Raw genomic sequence first — 17511 nt, 5'->3', positions numbered from 1 at the left:
CAAACCTCCCCCCCCACCAGGGAAGGGCTGGGCTCTTTGCTCCAGTGCTTGTTCCAGCATGGTCTCTCTGCTGGGGAGCGGCTTGGGACTGGGAGCTTCTGCGGCAGCCCAAGGAGCAGGGAGAGATCCGCCTGCTGCGACGTGGTGTTTCGCAACAGCTTTTTTCTTGCTCGATCTTGCTTGGGGTTTTGTTTGGGGTTTTTTTTTTGTTGTTGTTTTGTTGTTTTTTTTTTTTCCTTTTCTTTCTGGTCTTTCTTTTTAAGCGTCTCTTTCTCTAATTTATTTCTGCCTAAATGGCAAACAGAAGGTTTTTGTTTGCCAAGTGCCGGGATGGGCTTCTCCGGCTGCGGCTGGTGCTTTGGGGCAAGCGTTTTCCAGCCTTTCCCCTGCTGGACGGATTCCCGACAGCTGAAAACCCCGAGCCCTGTCTCTCATCCAGCAGGAAAAAGAAAAGTGCTTTGATCTGTTTTTTTATTTTTTTTAATTTTTACTTTGAAATTTGGTCCCAGGGGTGCTGCAAATGTGTTGGCTGGTCCTGGCCCCTTCTGTGCCTCAGTTTCCCCATTTGTATAAATGGGGATTGGCGAGACGGGCGGTGGTTTTCCAGCGTTTCACGGGGTAGGGCTTCACAGGGCCAAGGTGGCCTCTGTATTCATTGGGCTGTTTTTCCTGTTTACTGTGTTTTTAGCCTCAAAGCTCTCCCTCGGGCTGCGTGGATGGATGCCTCCCGCTCCTCACTCGCAGCCTGTTTCCAGGCCATCAGCTGCTCTTGCTGCAAACACCCTCAAATGAGGATGGGTAAAATCACATTGCTAAAAAAATAAAATAAAATAAAAACCTGAGTGGTTTGGATGCCAGCTCTCCTGGCATCTTCTGAGCACCTCTCCTCCCTCCTGGCCCACGACCATCCCATACTGGTCTCAGGAGATGGGTGCAATGGGGCTGGGTCCGTCCTGATCCACCAGCCATGGTGCTTGGCCGGTGTGGGGGCGATGCCCCTGGGTCTCCATCCTCCCACCTGGGCTCTTCTCCAGTATCTACTGGTGAGGTGAGAGGGGGATCCAACCCATCTGACAGCGGTGACAGCCTTGTCTGGGGGACACTGAGGGAGTTTGGAGGAGTCACAGCCACAACCCAACTTCCACCTCCTAAAGGGCTTCTGCTGGTGGCCTGATGGCAAAGGGACCGTCCCCTGTGCTGAAGTGGCCGGCGAAGGATCCCGAGGGTGATGGTGGTGCTGCTCCTGCTGGGACCTCGCTTCCCACCTCGCCAGGTGGGACCCATCACCCGCGGGTCCCGAGCCGGGCTGGGAGCAGAAGCTCAACCAGATGGAGCTGGAGAGCTGCGGAACGGCGAGTCCTACAGCCGTGGCCCCCGGGGCCGGCAGACAGATCACCCACCAGCCCTGCACAAGGCATTACGGAAAGGCAAGGATCTCTGCAAGCTTGTTAGGAAAAGCCCGAAAGCGCACAGCTACGGCAAAACCCTAGGTCAGATGTTAATGTCGCGGCGATCAATTTAATCCAGACTTAACCGAGTCATCTCATAAGAGCCGAAGCGCGTTAAGATGCAGCAGGGAATGCAGGAGCCCGGAAATAAAAGCAGTTGGGGCCTCTCCAGCTTTTTCCTGGCGTGGAGAGACAGGATTTCCCGGGATTTCGCCTCCTCCCTCTACAAAACCAGGCAGGATCCCAGGGCTGGGCGGTGGGACCGGACAAGGCAACTTCTCCTTGACTGGGACTTAACCACAGCCCAGCCTGGGAGGGGAACTCCAGCTGGAGAGCGAGGAAAACATATTTCAGCCTCCAAAGCAGCTGGGTTGGGGTTTGTGGGCAGCGATGCCACCCTTGTGGTGGAGTTACCATCACCCGCCGGAGGTACCGAGAAGTGGAAATCCTCCAACTTTTGAACACAGGCATGACTTCCCTTCTCCAGCACCACCCGTTTCCCTTCTCCAGCACCACCCGTTTCCCTTCTCCAACACCACCGCTAGAAGGTTTAGGGGGTTGGTTTTCTTTTTTTCGGGGTGGGGGGGCACCTTTGGCACCGCTTTCCTAAGGAAACAGGGTTCACCCAGCTAGGCTCTGGTTTATCCGCCCGCCTTTTCCGAACAAATCCAGCCGATTTCGGGCAAACTTAATGGGAGGGCTGAGACCTCAAAAATCCGGGTGCTTTTGTGAGGTGCGTGAAAATGGGTCCCAGGCGGCTGGAATGAGCGGGATGCCGAGCAAGGGGCTGGGATTTGGGCTGAAATCCATGCGGAACCGGTCATCCCGCAAAGAAACGTCAGGGACGTTCTCAAACCCCAGGCAAGGTTTCCGTCAACCTTGGTAGAGCTGACCTCAGCCCTGCTCGGGGATGGGGTCCTGGGTGCTAACGAAGCTCTCACAGGTGACACCAGTGAGCTGCTCAGCCCCAGTTCCCTCTCGTTAGTGGGGTTGGCCCTGCTTCCAGCAGCCTGAACCCAGAGGGCCTGCCTGCGAGCCAGGATTCGGCCGTGGGGAGCCTCTTGCAGCCTGGAGGTAGGTGAATCACCGAGGCCGAGCTGTGTCTAGAGGTAGCCAAAAAGCTGTAAATTGCTGTGAATTTGGGGCTTGGCATGTTCAATCCTGCGTGGGGCCGCCGAGCTCTCCCAGCCCCGGCCGTACTCGTCAGCTCCGAACAAAGTGGTTCGGGGAAGGGTTTGCTTCATCGTGGTTTAGGCAGGAGAAGCTGTTTAATACTTTTAAATCACAACAGCCTTTCAATATCCCATTAAAGTCACTCCAGAAATAAATCTGAATTCCTGGCATAGCCTCTGCAAACTTCGGTGGAGAGGCCGAGCGCCGCCCTTCTTTTGTTTGGTTGGGGGAAGAAAAGGGGGGGGGAAACCCCACGGTTCTGTCTCTCGACTTGGTTTTTCTCCCTTTTTTTTTTTTGGGGTGGGGGGGGCAGCTGCTGACTCACGCCTTTGGGCTGGGAGAGGTCCTGGGTCGTGGTTTTCGGAGGTGGGTGACCAATATCTTTGTGTCCCCCTGTGCTTGCGCATCCCCCCAGGGGTTGGTTTGTTGTTTGTTTTTTTTTTTTTTGGGGGGGGGGGCGGGGAAGAGGGAGGTGTATTTTTTTTTTTTTGCTGTGAGGAATTTGGGGGCCGGGATCAACCTTTCGCGTTAGCGCCTTCCCCTTGGTCTTTGCAGCTGGGGCTGCGTCGCTTTGCTGCTCCTTCCAGGCTGGAAGAAGCCGGGGTGGATGCAATGGGGGGGTGCCCCAAATATTCACTTAAGTGGGTTTGGTGTGTTGGGGGGGGGGGGGGGACCAGGGAGGCTGGAGCTTCCCTCCCCACCCATCCTGCGGGGAGCAGGGGGGTGTGGGTTGCGGAGTATTTCTGGCGTGTGGATTTTTGGGTTTTTTTGTCGGTTTTGTTTTTTTTTTTTTCCTTTTTGCTCTTTTTTAGAAATTAAGAGCTCGACAGCAGCTGTTTCTCTCTGCTTTTGGGTTTGCTTTGTGTTCTTTTTCGCAGTGAATGCTTTGCAGATTTGCCTTATCAGGCTTCTCAGCCTGCTCCGAGCCCTCCGCTCTCCTCCCCGTCCCTATTTACCCAGGGCGCGGGCTGACGCAGGGCCCTTTCCTGCGTTTGTCACCACCCACCCCAAGGTCCTCCGGTGATAACTTTTCATTTAAGATTAGGGATTCGGGTCTTTCGGAAAGAGCCTTTAACCTACGGCGCTCTGAAATGCGTTGCTTAATGGGCGGGGGGGGGGGGAAATAAAATAACCCAAATCTCTAAACGCACTGTTTAAGGTTGACACAAAAGTGATTTTATTTTATTTTTTTTTTCCCTAGTTTGTAATTACCCCAATAATTGATCCAGAGGTTAAAAGGTACCATGCGGGGGCCGGATCCCGCTAGAGAGGAGCGGGCTTGAAACAGGGACTCAAATGGCATAAAATACTGGGAACTGGCTGGTTTTAGCTGGTTTTAATGATCTCGATTCTGCTGATTTCAGTGGAGTCGCGGAGCTCTGCCGCTGCTGAGCATCTGCCCCCAAACTTACAGCTGCTGGGGGGGGGGTGGCTCAGGCACTGGCGTCGCAAAACAGCGTTTGCATCTGAATAACCCAGAAGTAACTCTTTCAGCTTGGGAAGCAAGGTCTTAAAGCAGCTTTTGTTTTTTGGGTTTTTTTTTTTTTTTTTAAAAAATCTGGCTCAATTAGAGCCCGGATTTGCGAAAAGTCCTTGAACTTTGGTGTGTTTCTTAGCTCTGCAACCTGACCTAAAACGATGATGAAAGCAGTTTTGATTTGGATGGAAAGGCCCGTAGGGTTTTGGGCTGGAGGAAACGTGCTACCGTGCCTTTTAAAGGTGGTGGGGGGGTCGCATTTGGAAGCATGAGGAAAAAGACTTGCAAGGGAAGACAGACCGGTAATTCTCTGCCCTGTAATAGCGATGAAACATTAATTCATCCCCCTGGAATTTCTTGTTTGTGTGCTCCCATAATTTCATTTCTTTGGTGTCTGTATGAAGCTTGAGTTAGTTGAATGCCAGCAGCCAAATACTCTTCGACTAATATCTTTTTATTAGATTTTGTGTGTGTGTGTGTGTGCGCGCCCGTGCGTACGTGTGAGAGGGAGAGATCACCCTTTATAACCCACTTTATGCCCTCGGAGGCCGCGAGGTGCGCTCCGAAAGAACGTTTCCAGCAGCACGTCTCGAACCCTAACCCCCAGCGCAGGGAGGTTTAAGACGCGTAGTTGGCTTTCGGTGGGGTTTACAGGCGTCTTGGTGGAAGGGAGGGTGGTTTTGGGAGGAAAAGGCGCTGATGTGATGGAAGACTTCGCCTCGCCACGTCTCTGCCCGATAGCTCAGGACTCGTTACAGCTCCTGAAGCAAAGTGTTTCACCCCAGCCATGTCCTGCAGCCTGTGGGCTGGCGGAGCCGGCAGAGGGGTGTTTGTGAAAACCAGCTCCCCTTGGCCGTGTCCTCCCCAGTTTTCAGGGCAGCCTGGACTTGATCAAACCCCAGACTTTTCCCCCCCGAGCACCTGGCAGAGGGGAGGACGCCAAAGAACCCCCCCTGAGCCCATGGCGTGGGTGCGCCCGCCACGCAGCGGGGACGGAGGCAAGGGAGACTCCTTACAGGTCCCGCCTGGGGTCTGCCATGGGGGCACAGGTCCCCCTGTATTTATGCCCCCCAGCAAACACTTCACCTGCGGCCAACCCAGCCGAGAGAGTGCGCGAAGCTCCGGCTCGGCTGGGGACTTCCCAGGCCCTCCTGTGCTCGGGAAGAGGAGGAGAGCGAAGGCTCACTGCCACCTCTAGGCAAGCACCAGCATAGGCACTTGCTCTAAACTGGAGCACAGACAGACAATCCTGGGATTTGTCCCAAATCGCTGCAGTCTCGGTGCCAGACCCCCCTATCAGCTGGTGTGTGTGTGTGTGTGCAGTTACATAGCCTCCTTAAGCTTTAGTATAAATATGTTTAGCCGTTTCTTTATTCCCCCGGGGCGGTAATCCCTCGAACACATTTCGAGTTGCATAGAAATAGCAGCCGAATAACTCCCGAGCCGCGGCTGCCGGGGATATTGTGTGTGTGCGTGTGTGTGTGATCCGTGCCGAGGCCGCGGTTTCCTAAGGATCTTAGAGAGCCGAGCATCCTGAGCGGCACGTTCCCGCCGGCGGGTTGCGAGCCCCGGCAGCCGAGCTGGCTACTGGCCCCCCGTCCCTCGTGAGAGACCCATTGCCAGCCCCCGACCTCCCCGCTGGAGCCCACGGAGCCGCCGGCTCCCCAAAGAGAGGTGGGTGAGAATGAAGGGCAGCAGGAGAGGGGAAAAGAACCCAGCTTCGGGGCCAGGAAGGGTGGGGGGGAGGGAAAGGAAACTTGGGCGAGCATTAGCTGCTGTGTTTATATTTGGCTTCTCCAAGCGCTGGCAGCATATGGCCGGGAGCAAGCGGCGCTGAGCTGATTTCAGAGGAGAAAGGAGAACCGGGGAGCAGCTGGGCGAGGGGCAGGGAGGAGGCTGTCCCCTCTCCTGAGCAGTTTTGGGGGATAACTTGCTCGGTAGCGCCGCTTGCATCTGCTCCCGGCTGTGAGAAGTGGAGCCGGGGGGGGGGAAGCAATTTCCATGGACGAGGCTGGCTCGGCAGGGCTGGGTGCGGGGGGGTTCCTCCGGAGCTGGGGTTTCTTCTCCGGGGCTCTCGGCTACCTGAGTGGATAAGGCAGGATTAAGGGAGTGTGGTCCCTACGGAGAAATCCTGTCCACAAATGCTCTTTGCGGGAGGAGTGGTGCAAACGTTTGCTGTCACACCAAGAGCTGTGCGGGAAGGGGCTCCCTGGGTGCAGATGGGCCGGAATGGGTCTCACTCCACCTTCTCCCCTCACAGACCAACATCTGCCTCGTTAGTTGTTCATGAACATCCGAGCCTTCCTTTCTGCCTGACTCATGGCTACCAACGGGAGGGAAAGGCTACCTGGGTCTCAGGGGGGGTGCACAGGACACGTGCAGGCCAGCAGCTCCCTTCTCACACCGACACTTTGCTCCTGGCTTGCCTGGATTTACGGGCTCCGGCAAGGAGCGTTGTCCCGTTAAGTTTTCTGCAGGTGAGGGAGGGCTGTGCCCTGGTGAGGATGTGGCCCGCGGATGCTAGAGCTCATCGGGTTTTCTTAAGCTCTGGGCTAGTGGAGAGGGCTGGGATCCTGCCAAGGGTGCGGCGGCAGGGTGGGCTGGCGGAGTGGTGGTCCCAGAGCCGTGCAGAGGGAGCCCCACTCGCCTGGATCCCAGCACCCCCCCCAGTCAGGGCTTGGCTTCCCCGGTGTGGTTTCGTCTCCTGCAGACTTGCCTGGCCGGTAGGAGGGCGGAAAAGCGGCGAGGTGCTGGCGGCCGGAGCTCATGTCGTGTGTCAGGGTGGCTTTGGCACTGCGGCGTCCCCTCGAACACCACGCCAGTGCCATCACACCCACCAGCCTTGTGCAAGCTGGACCTCCAGCTAACCCCCGTCTGCCTGCACCCCCATCCAAGGGGGACCGGGCCAGTTTCCCTGATAATCACTAGCACGCACAGCCCTGCAGCACCCGAGGCCGTGCTCAAAGACGTGAGCCCTGACAGGAGAAGGGTTTGGACTTTCCTTAGCGCAGACAATTTTCAGCCTGCGGCTGGGTCACGAAGTCCTTTTTTGCCGGTGTGCGCCCCTCATCCCTCCGCGGGGCAGGTTTCCCTGCCCAATGGATCCCAGCAGATGCGGCTTACTGTTAGATTAGTCCTTCTGCATCTAAATAGGCATAATTATGTTTTCATTAGCCCCAGACAGTGCGATACAGCTTGATGTATGGGTAGCGTGAGGAGGGGGGAGTGTGTTGAAAGCAGCCCCGGCCCCAATTCTGCTGTTGCGTTTGCCTGTCCTCTCCCCTTCGCCGCCTCTGCGGAACTCCCCGCGTGCCGGGGAGGAACAGGGCTGCTCCGTTTCCTCTTCCCTGTGGGAAGTTTTGTAATTGAATCACCTGCTGTGCCGTGCTTTACTTGCTTGCCTCCGGAGAGGCAGTGGGGCAGGCGGCCGGGGCTGGCTCCTGGAGCTGCCGGGCATCCACGGGCTGTGCATCCTCAGCAGGCTGAAGCCACCGCTCCGTGCTCCGGTGGGAGCTGCCTCCCGGGCTGCGGAGGAAGCTACAAGCAGGTGAACCTCGTGCTCCTGCCCGAGAGCCCGCTTGGCTTTATATAATATTATATATCTATAATTGTGTGTTTGTTGTTGCCATGGGAATGAGCACAATTGCAAAGCCTGGGGACTGATGTCAAGCCTCGGTCTGCACTGGGCCTTACCGGGGGCAAGTAAAGAGTCAGAAGGGGAAGCGGGGTGAGGAGGAGCCCCTTCGCCCTCTCCCCGCTGGGCAGCCCAGGCTCAGCTCTGGCAGCGGAGGTACGGGCAGCTGGGAGAGGGACAGGGCTGCCCCAGCATTGCCTGACTGGGGGATGCTGGGGGCACTGGGGGGTACCCGGCAGGGCTGGTGCCGTCCGTTCTGGGCACAGAGAGGGCAGGGGTAGACCTGGCAGGAGGGGGCTGCCTGCTGTCAGGGAAAGAAGGGGGCTTTTCTGCAGCCCCCGGAGCACAACCTGGCTGGGAGCCGGAAGGTGGGGGGCTGCAGCTTTCCAGGGGTACAGGGGCAGGTGCCGGTGGAGCAGGGCTGGGAGGGCAGGCAGAGCCCCCGCTCCCTCGGGACAAGCTGAGGAGCTTCCCGGCAACAAGTGGGGGCCGGGAGAGGGGAGGGGTGTGTGTGGGGGGTAATCTCTCGGCTTTTTAATTGGTGGGGGAGCTGGGGAAGGCGGGGGGGGGTGGGTGATGCTCCCCGGCAAAGGGAGGGAGGGGGAAGAAAAGCCAGGCTGGAAATGAGGTTATATAAAAGATGTATGATTTGGAGAGCAGAGTGTCTCCTAATGAGGGCTGCACCGGCTCGCTCCACACCCATAAAAACCCTGGTTGGACGTCAAAGCGGATTCGTTTCGGTGATGCTGGGATAAAGGGGCGCAGCGAGGACTGGCTCCCTCCCTGCCAGCCCAGCCGAGCCCCCCGCCGCCGCCGGCAGGGATGGGGACAGGGACGGGGACGGCTCCTCTCCGCCGCACGGTAGGTGAGGCGGCGGGCGGGTTGTGTGCGGGTGTCCCCCCCCCCCACCCCGCGACTCACCTCCCTCTCCCCCCGAGCCCCGCTTCTCCGGGAAACTTTGCGGCGGGGCAAGGGGGTGCGGGACCGGCCGCCGAGCGCGGAGCCCCGCGGGACCGTGAGCTCCCTCGGGAGCCCGTCGGAAGCGCTCCCCGCCTCGGGGCACCGGGGCTGAGCCGCTCCGCCGTGCCCTTGGCCGCGGCGGGGTTGCGGGGGGGGGACGACACAGCAGCGGCGGCGGGTCTCTCTCCTGACTCCCATCTCCTCCCGGCGGCCGGAGCCCCGGGCTCGGCGGAGGTGCCCGAGCGGGGCGGGGAGCGGAGGGGACGCGTGGGATCCGCCCGGCTAAAGCCGCTTTGCTGGACCGGCCAGCGAGGCCGTGGGTGGCCGCGGCTCCCACCCGGTGTCCCCGTCCCACCCCCCCGGGCCGTGCAGTCCGCCGAGCCGCCGCGGTCGGTGTGTGGTCCCGTCCCCCCCCGCCCCGACCCCGCTCCACCCGGGGCTCCGCACCCCGGGGCTCCGCTGCAAACTTCCTCCGCCGCCTCCGTGCTCGGCTCCCCCCCGCGTCCCTCGGGCTGGGGCGGGGAGGGGGGGGGGAGCTGAGCCAGCTGCGGGGAGCGGAGCGAAGCTGGCTCTTATCTCCCTCCCCCGCAACTCTTTGCAGTAAGTTTGTATGGGGCGAGGTGGGGGGGCCGCTTGCACGGGCGGGCAGTTTACCGGGGTTGGGGGGGAACAGCGTGCGGGAGGAGGGGGGTGGAATTTGCCCGGGGAAGGGGGGCAGGGGCAGGTGGACGGTGTGCGCCGGGAGGGCAGGGGGCCAATTTGGCCGGGGAAGGCAGGCGGGCAGCTTGCCCGGGACAGCCGGCAGTTTGCCCGGGGAGGGAAGGGAGAGGGGCCGGGGGGGTGTCGAGGGGGACGGATGAGATCTGTCCGGGGAGGGTAGGGGCGGGGGACCGACCTGCCTGGGGCAGGGGGGCGGTTTGCCCGCGGAGGGGGCAGTTTCTGGGGAAGGTAAGGGTGCAGTTTTCCCGGGGGGAAGGCAGTTTTTCCCGGGGGTGGGGGGCAGTTTCCCGGGGGGGCCGGCAGGACAGGACAGGGCTCGCTGTGTGTCCCCCCTCCTCCGGCGGCGGGCGGTGCCGGAGCTGTCCCGGGTGCTGAACATCGCCCGACCGCAGCCCCGGCGCCCCCCCCCGCCGCGACAGCCCGGGCACCGGCGGGGAGGTCTCGGGTCTGCAGGAGATGCCACCACCCCCCGCAGTGCTAGGCTTGGGAGGTGACCCCTGTGATCCCTGCTGCTCCCCCTGTCCCCTGGGGTCGGGGTGTCCCCGGGGTGTCCCTGCCGTCCTCGGGGTACCGGGATGGGGAAGAGACACGCCGATGTGGCTCCAGCCCCCGAGTGAAGCCCCGGGATGTCCCGCTCACGGCCGGCTCCTGTCCTTCAGGGAGAGCCGGGGTCAAGCCGGATCGTGCCCCTTCCCTCTCCCCAACCGCGCACCGAGAACCTCGACAGTCCCCTCCGGAGGCGCCTGAAACGCAGAAGGGAGTTGTTGCCGCAGGGATCAAAGGAGATGAACCCTCCTTGCGCTGCCGGTGGTCTTGGTTTGCGATAGATAGTAGAAAGCTTTCATTTTTTACTGGCAAAGCAGAGGAAAAGAGACATTTGTCCACACACATCTGGAGCATCTGGTGCTGGGGTGGGTGTGCGTCACCCCATCCAGCCCCAGTCCCCCAGAGCCTTTCCCTGCCTCAGCTCTGTGGTCCCTGAGCGCGCTGACTCCGCAGCCCAGGTGCAGACATTTTCTTCCAACGTTTCCAAGTTATGACTTGTCAGGAGGAAATTCTGGCAGGCAACTTGACAATTAGCTGCCGAGTCCCCGAGGAGCTGATCCGCCTCTCACCGAAATGGAGGGGAAGTGTCTCCTTCCTTCCCATGGGAGCACGAGCTGGCTGGAGCGGGAGGTGGGGGAGATAGCGGGGGGCAGTTGCAGTGGTCGGGGGGGCTCGACTGCTTTAAATGCTCTCAACGCCAGATCCTCTTCCTCTTCTACGTCCCCAAATGCCAATGGCTGAGGCAGACAGCAGAACGGGATCTGCAGGGCATCACACAAAAGCCGTGGGGAAGCTTTTGGGGCGGGGGGGGACTGTTCAAAATAGCACTCTCCTGGAGAGTTCTACCTGCACGTCTCACCTGCCTCTGCCTTTTCTGTTAAAGGTCTCAGGTGAGGAAGTCTTATTTTAAAGAGTTTGGGTTTGCATCAGCAATTTCTTCCTCCCTCTGTTTTCTTCTAGCTTGTATTACCCAGAATATTTTCTTAAAGATGCTACAAACTCAGTCATACGCTCTCCGGTTTTAAAATGTGCGTATGTTTGCAAACAAACTCCCGGTACAAAGTCTTTTCTTACGCAGACGTGGGTTTGGGTTTGGTGTTTTTGTTTTTTTTTTTTTTGCGGGGGGGGGGGGGGGGGGGGGGGATATTTCTCTAATGAGATACCCGCACTGGGAGCAGCGTTACATCCCCTCGTGAGCGAAGGAGAGTGACAAGTCCTTGTGCCCTTTGAATTCTGTTAATTCCCTCTGGCAGCACGGCGATCGGGAGCGAGTACCGGAGAGGCCATTTTAGAGGGGTTTGGGCTGAATCCTCACTCGCAATTAATCTTGTGTGTCTGCCGATGGGGAGGGCTTGGTCCTCCCTCACTCCCAGGGACATTTTGGCCCTGGCAGATGTTTTTTGGGTTGGGTTTGGTTTTTTTTTTTACCCCCTGCTTTGCTCGTGTATTTTGTATTTTCCATTTCAGTAGTGTATCTGTACAAAGGCTTAGGAAATCTGCCAGATTGCCTAAATCAGCGCCTGAAAACAACTATATATAGTAACTGATAAGTCACATGAGCTCGGCTCACATAGATTAGCATTTACCTTTCCCGAGTAACGAGAATATTGTTTGATACTTGTTGATACCATCAATTTTTACTAAAGAAATACAACCCCGACGGCAAGGGACTGGTTTTGAAAGAAGGCTCCAAATGAAGCTAAAATGCCTTTGCTCTACTCGCGCTGTTCTGATCGTATCTGTGCATTAAATCAAATCTATACAGGCGATCTGATCTCTCGTACGTAGCCAAAAATAACCATATTGTGTCCCAAAGAGGGGACGGATCTGTAAGGATCTGTCTGGCTGAAGGCGGGTGAAAGCGTGTTTAATTCCAGCTGCTTATTCCAAATTAACTGAGCGATGGGGCTGCATGCGGTACCCGGCCCGACGTGCCCTGGGCAGCCACCCTACATGGCAGCAAGCGGAGCAAGGTACCCAACTTCCAAGGTGACGCCAAGCAAGTGCTCGGGATGGGGCTGTAGGCGCGAGAAACCCGCCGTCTGGAAAGCCCATATGGGATCAGGATGGTGGCTCTATACGCAGAGCGCGGAGACCTGCAAGTTCTGTGTGTGTTATGTACAAAACCGGAGGTATTTATGCTCAGGCAACTCTTTCCACAGCCTTTCTTTCACATCACAATTCAGAAATGCTTAAGGAGATCTTGCAATGCCCTTCTAGGGCAGGCTGGTCTTAATCCCATTTTGCAGAGTCTCGGGCTTATGTTTTCAGACCCGCTGAAAACGTGCCGCTCTTCCGTGCCTTGAAAGTCCTGAAAGCTCAGCCTTTTCAGAGCAGGACCCATCCTTCATCCCAAAACGCCATCAAAATGAACGTGGCCTTGGAAATATCAGTGGCACTTCTCGGCCAAGGGTTTCAGTCCCACTCGGGTGCAGCGGGACCCATGGCCCCGGTGTGACAGCTTTGCCCCACTGCTGCTTCCCCCCACGATGCCAGTATTGAGGAAGAGGGTCTTGGGAAGCCCAAATCCTCTCCTCTGGCACAGGGAAAAACTGTCTGTTTTCAAGATAGGGGCTGGGGATGTGTCGGCCAAAGGCAGCATCACCAGCATGGGGCTGTCCCACAGGGAAAGGGGAAAAGCTCCCGGAACCGATGAGCGTCGGGGCCTGTTTCCATTCCTCTCTCTCGTGGCTTTCTCGCCACGGTGTCCCCGCGCCCAGCCCCACGTTCGAGGGTGGCAGAGTGAGGATGATGTGGCTGATGCTGCTTCTGAGGAACAGCCTCACTCTTGCCGGTAGCACCTTGAGCAATAATTAGGGAGCAGAAAATTCCACATTCCCCCCACCCCAATCCTGCCCAAATTAGAGCCAGAGCCCTCTGTGGGACAAGGAACGGGTCCCCAGAGAACTTTGCTGCCGCTGTTGATACTATGGCAACAAGTGCTAATGCAAAACCCTAAGAAAAGCACGGCCAGAGACTCAGGGGAACAAATTATCTTCGCTCTTTGCCTTGCGCAGTCAGCGAGGACGCCGGTGCGAAGAGGGCGAGAGCTCTGCTTTGACTCCGGGTATGGGATCGGTGGGTTGGGAATCGCACCTCCAGCCCTCCCGCGCCTCTCGGTGTTGAAGAGAGGCGGTAGCGATGCTCGGGGCGAGCAGGGAAAATCCTGCAGCTTTTCCAGCGGCGGGCTTGCACGGGCACCCGGCAGGAGGCTCGTGCCCCCGGACCGAGGAACCCAGGCTTGTGCCGTGATGTGTTCCCGAGGTTTTTAAATAGTGATATGAGTCACTCCTTCTGCAAGTCAGCGACAATTAGGTTTATTGCTATTTACTGTTCTAATTGGGCTACTTCTCCCACTGGCTTGATAGAGTAGGGGAATTTAACGCCGCGCTAGAAGGGTTTGGAGGAGTCAGCAGCAAAGGAGGGGACGAGAACGTGAGCGGCTGAAACGAGCCGGGATTCTGATTCCCGGACCGACTCTGAGCCGAGAGCTCCGCCGCTGACTTTATTGATGCCGGCTGGCGGCTCTGGAGCTATTACAGCTCCAGCCAACCTGCTGCGATTTTTAAATTCCCTTTTTCTTTTTTTTTTTTTTTTTTTTTTTTATCCTAAACAGAGCCACGATTCCCCTCTCGTGCTGCGATTGGATTTCGAGGCCATCCATCAAGTGGCATTTTCTCATTTATTTCCTATCTACCTATTTTGTCATTTAGGACAAAGCGGTGTTGTGTTAACACGGGTCCCATTTGTCAAACCGGAGTCGCTGGTGTAATTCCAGTCCTCTCGGCGAATTGGTGGTGGTGAAATTTATGTTTTACAGATGGGCCAAGCCCTAATAAGAACATCAGTTTTAGCTGGGGTTAGCGGCAGAATTGACGGTTTTATCTAAACCCCGTTTCAGCCGCACACCACAGGCGCCGAGAAAATATTGTATGAAACAACAAAAGAGAAATGGCAGGCGTGTTACTGAAATATGCCAAGCCTTGAACTCCAAATTAAAACAAAACCTTGTTTCTGTCATCTAAAGAAGAGAAAAAAAAAAAAAAAAAGGGGGGGGGGGGAGTTTTGTCAACACAGTTGTCTTGGCAACGTTAAAATGTGTTGCCTGCGGTCGGCTGGGAGCGGTGGGGTTTGTCTTGGATGGGGCGAAGGGGAGAGGGATGAGGGACCTCATTCAATCACAGCGAAGTCACTCTGGGGTTCTGCCTCTTCCAGCATTGCTGCTCCGGGATTAGGAGTGTTCAGGGAATGGAATGGAATGGAATAGAATAGAATAATTGCAGTTGGAAGGGACCTACAATGATCATCTAGTCCAACTGCCTGGAAGAAGTGCCGATGGCGGCTTGCTCCGGCAGGTCCGGGCTTTCCTCGGATGTTTAATTCCCCGGGGAGGGACGGTTGGGGTGAACGCAAAAGCAAGTGCCAGGAGCCGGATAAACGCGCAGGTCGCGGGGCTTTGGGGCAGCTTCAGCCCAACAGTATGGCCGAGAGCAAACGTGTATTGTTTCGCTTTCCAGAAAAACAACCCCCTGATTAGAGGCAAACAAACCCTCTCCGGGAATGGGCGTAGATTTATTTACATCGGAAAGCAAGCGTTTATTTTATTAAGTGTTCTTTTAGCAGCGATAGGTATGTTTTCAGGCCAAACACTCATGCCCTGCTGACGTGGGGGAGGCGAGGCGGGGGGGATCTCCAGGGCTGAGACCTCGGCACTTCATCCCTTCGGCAGCATCCTCCCGGAGCCCGCTGGTTCTCGTGGTTGCCCGGAGCGGTTCAGCAGCTCCGCAGCATCACCGGGCACCGGGATGTGGGACAGATGGCCAAGTGCCTCTTGTTTCGTTCACTCCTAGGTGCAAATCAGGTTTAGCAGGGGTGAAGAAAATGTCGTGGCCCGGGCGAAATAGCCCCTCATGAGCTGGGGATGGGAAGGGAGAAGCGGCGCGCGTCGTTTGGCTGTGGACGGAAAACAGGCTCGCTCCTTCCTGGGTGGATTTTGGCAGGGTTGGTGGGAGGTGGATAATGAGAGATAGCTGGGGGAGTGTTGTCTGTATATTCTCAGGATTAAAAGGCCACGTACATAGATACAGCGCGGCGTCGGGCTGAGCCAAACGGGAGTTGAGCGCGGAACTGCTGGCACGAGCGAGCTGGCTGCCAGTGAATCACTTTAATGCTCCATTTTCAGATGCACAAACACGCAGGTTTACAGTAACTGTGCATATGTTGCATCCCATTGCTCCTCATCAGATTCGCTGACGCTCCACGGGTCGTAAAAATTAAACGGGCATAAATCCATCAGCCCTGGGGTTCTTCGTTGAACGCTATAAATCCCACAAGAAACTAATTAAATAAGACAATGGTGTCCATTTAAAGCTGGCACGTAGAAATGTAAGCCATTACGGCCGCGAAGACAAGACTCAAAGTGGATTTGCGAGGGCAGCCCGAGTGCCCGCGCCGAAGGGCTGGTGTTGGTAGGTGCGAGCTCACCGTAGCCTCCAGCCGTTGGCCAGGAGAGTCCGGAGATTGTGTTAAGCTCCTAAGATTTATCTCTCCTCCGCTTTGCTGCCTAAATCAAATCACCCAATTAACAACACACGGGCTGGAGTTTGTTGCTTGAACTGTTCTCCGGCGACTCTAAAAGCTTTTTCCTTGCTGCTTTTCGTAGGGGTTGTTTGGTAAGCGAATGCTGCCGTAGGGAAGGCTGTTCTGCTGCTCTTCCCTCCGCCGATTAAAGCCTCCAAACGAGCCATGTCAGCGTGGATCGGTGTCGAGAGCAGAGTTAACGCTTTTCCTAACGCTTGTCTGGAGGGCTAGAGGCTTGCGGCTCCGCGGGGTTTGTTGCTCTTTTGTAATTTGGGTTGGTTTTTAGGCTTTGGAAAGGGGAGAGCAAGCCAGGCAGGGAGCGGGAGGGCACTGGCCGGGGGTGTTTATCCATGCCGGGTGGCCCGGCGGGGAGCTGAGCCCGGCTTTGCCCGCGGCATTGGCCATCTCCCGGCTGGCCTTCAAGGGTGAACCGAGTGTTTCCACCCGAGCAGCCCTCACCCCGGCGAAACCCCGCTCACCCCGCCGCCCTCGCTGGTTTTATAGTTAGGACATGCCTAAAACTGCCTCCCGTAGTTTTAGATGTACGACCTGGCGGACGTGTTCCTGCTCTCAGGTTCGTAAATCAGGCTGCTAATGATGCTCGCAGGGAGAACTGAACTCGGCAGAGCCGAGCACAGCTCAGCCATCCACGCTGCGGCCGGCGTCTCCCCGTCGCTTCGCAAGGGGTTTAAACGCTTCAGGTTTCATCTGAAACGTGTCCCCCTCCGGGAACAGACCTGCAGATGTCCCGGGATACCCTGGGAGCTGGGCGTGGGGAAAACCCTGACCCGTGCTGGGTGCCTGGGGAAGTCTTCCAGGTGTCTCCTGCCGCCCGCTCATGCCCTGAACTTCTCCCTCCCGTCTTCAGTCTGAGTTTGTGCAAGATTCCGTAGCTGGAAAATGGTTGGACTCCACGACCTTAAGTTTATTTTCCAACCTAAATGATTCTAGGATTCTGTGAGAATGCTTGTCCACCTCTTCTCCAAAGGAACAGAAGGGTCAGGGGCTTAGAGACAGGTTTCCCTCGGTCTCCTTGCCTGTCCCTCTGTTTTCCGGCTGTTTTCTGACCCTCCTTACTCTGGGGAGCAGCTGAGAAATAGGAAAGAAAAGGCTCGAGTTTGAGGGAGGGCAAAAAAATCCTGAACAGGCAAATAATGCCATTCCCTGTCTTCCGGCCGGTCCCCAGCAGAGCCCACAGCTGAAGCGGGGGGAGATACCGGCCACCGATCACCCAGGGGCGAGTGGGTGCAAGGTCCAGGAGCGAGTCACCCTCTTGTCTGTAGGGGACACGCCGGTGCTCACCCTTGTCTTGAAGAAATCCCTGGTTGGGCGCTTAGGTATCTCCTGTAATCTACTTTTTTCTTCTCTTTCCTCTCGTAAGGAACGCCGAGGCATTGGCGGGTTTTGGGGACGGGGAAGGATGCACACCCAGCAGATCCCCTGGGACCTTGCAGGCCGGAGGTGCACACATGTAACAAATTATAAGCTTCGCTATAAGCTTTTTGGAGGAAAGAACTGGAAATCGACCTGGCGGGAGAAGAGGGAGGGACTATAGACAGCTTTTCGGGGTGGGTGAGGGCCCTTTCCAGTGAGCTCAGCATCGCCCCGCTCCCCTGCGAGTGCCGCGGTAAGCGGTCCAGCCGGGCTGAAAGGCATCATCTCCTCCGGCTGTCGAGGATCTGCCCATCGGAGCTGCCGGGGATGCCCGGTGGTGACAGGGGCTCGTGGCGGGCAGTCCCCGAGGTGGCCTTGGCCCTGCCGAGACGGGCACGATGCAAACGCGGCCTTCAGCGGCTGCGAGGAGTCCATGAGCACCGCGTGGCCGGTGACTGATCCAGAGCAAATAACGGGGTTGTCCCCTGGCCAGGGAAGCCGACAGCGGTACTTAACACTGATTTCAAAGCCTCGTTCATCCTTAAGGTGTCAGCTAACGCATTAGACATGAGCCCGGCGTGAATCGGTGGCGATGTCAG

General features: G+C 57.2%; 1 protein-coding gene across 3 annotated transcripts in view; it reads left to right on the top strand.

The window, feature by feature from the left end:
• Window positions 1-17511, top strand: part of NOS1 (nitric oxide synthase 1) — an 86169-nt gene that overhangs the window by 15840 nt on the left and 52818 nt on the right. The window contains exon 1 of one of the 3 annotated variants that reach the window (XM_054219925.1): window positions 8479-8593. The exons of the other annotated variants lie outside the window; for them this stretch is intronic. The gene's annotated coding sequence lies outside the window, so the exon portion shown is untranslated. Of the gene's footprint in view, window positions 1-8478; window positions 8594-17511 lie in introns of those variants that run through there. 3 annotated transcript variants of the gene reach the window in all.

The sequence above is a fragment of the Rissa tridactyla genome, chromosome 13, assembly GCF_028500815.1.
Source record: "Rissa tridactyla isolate bRisTri1 chromosome 13, bRisTri1.patW.cur.20221130, whole genome shotgun sequence".
Lineage (NCBI taxonomy): Eukaryota > Metazoa > Chordata > Aves > Charadriiformes > Laridae > Rissa > Rissa tridactyla.
The sequence above is the reverse complement of the archived record's forward strand: the minus strand, read 5'-3'. Positions and strand labels throughout refer to the sequence as shown.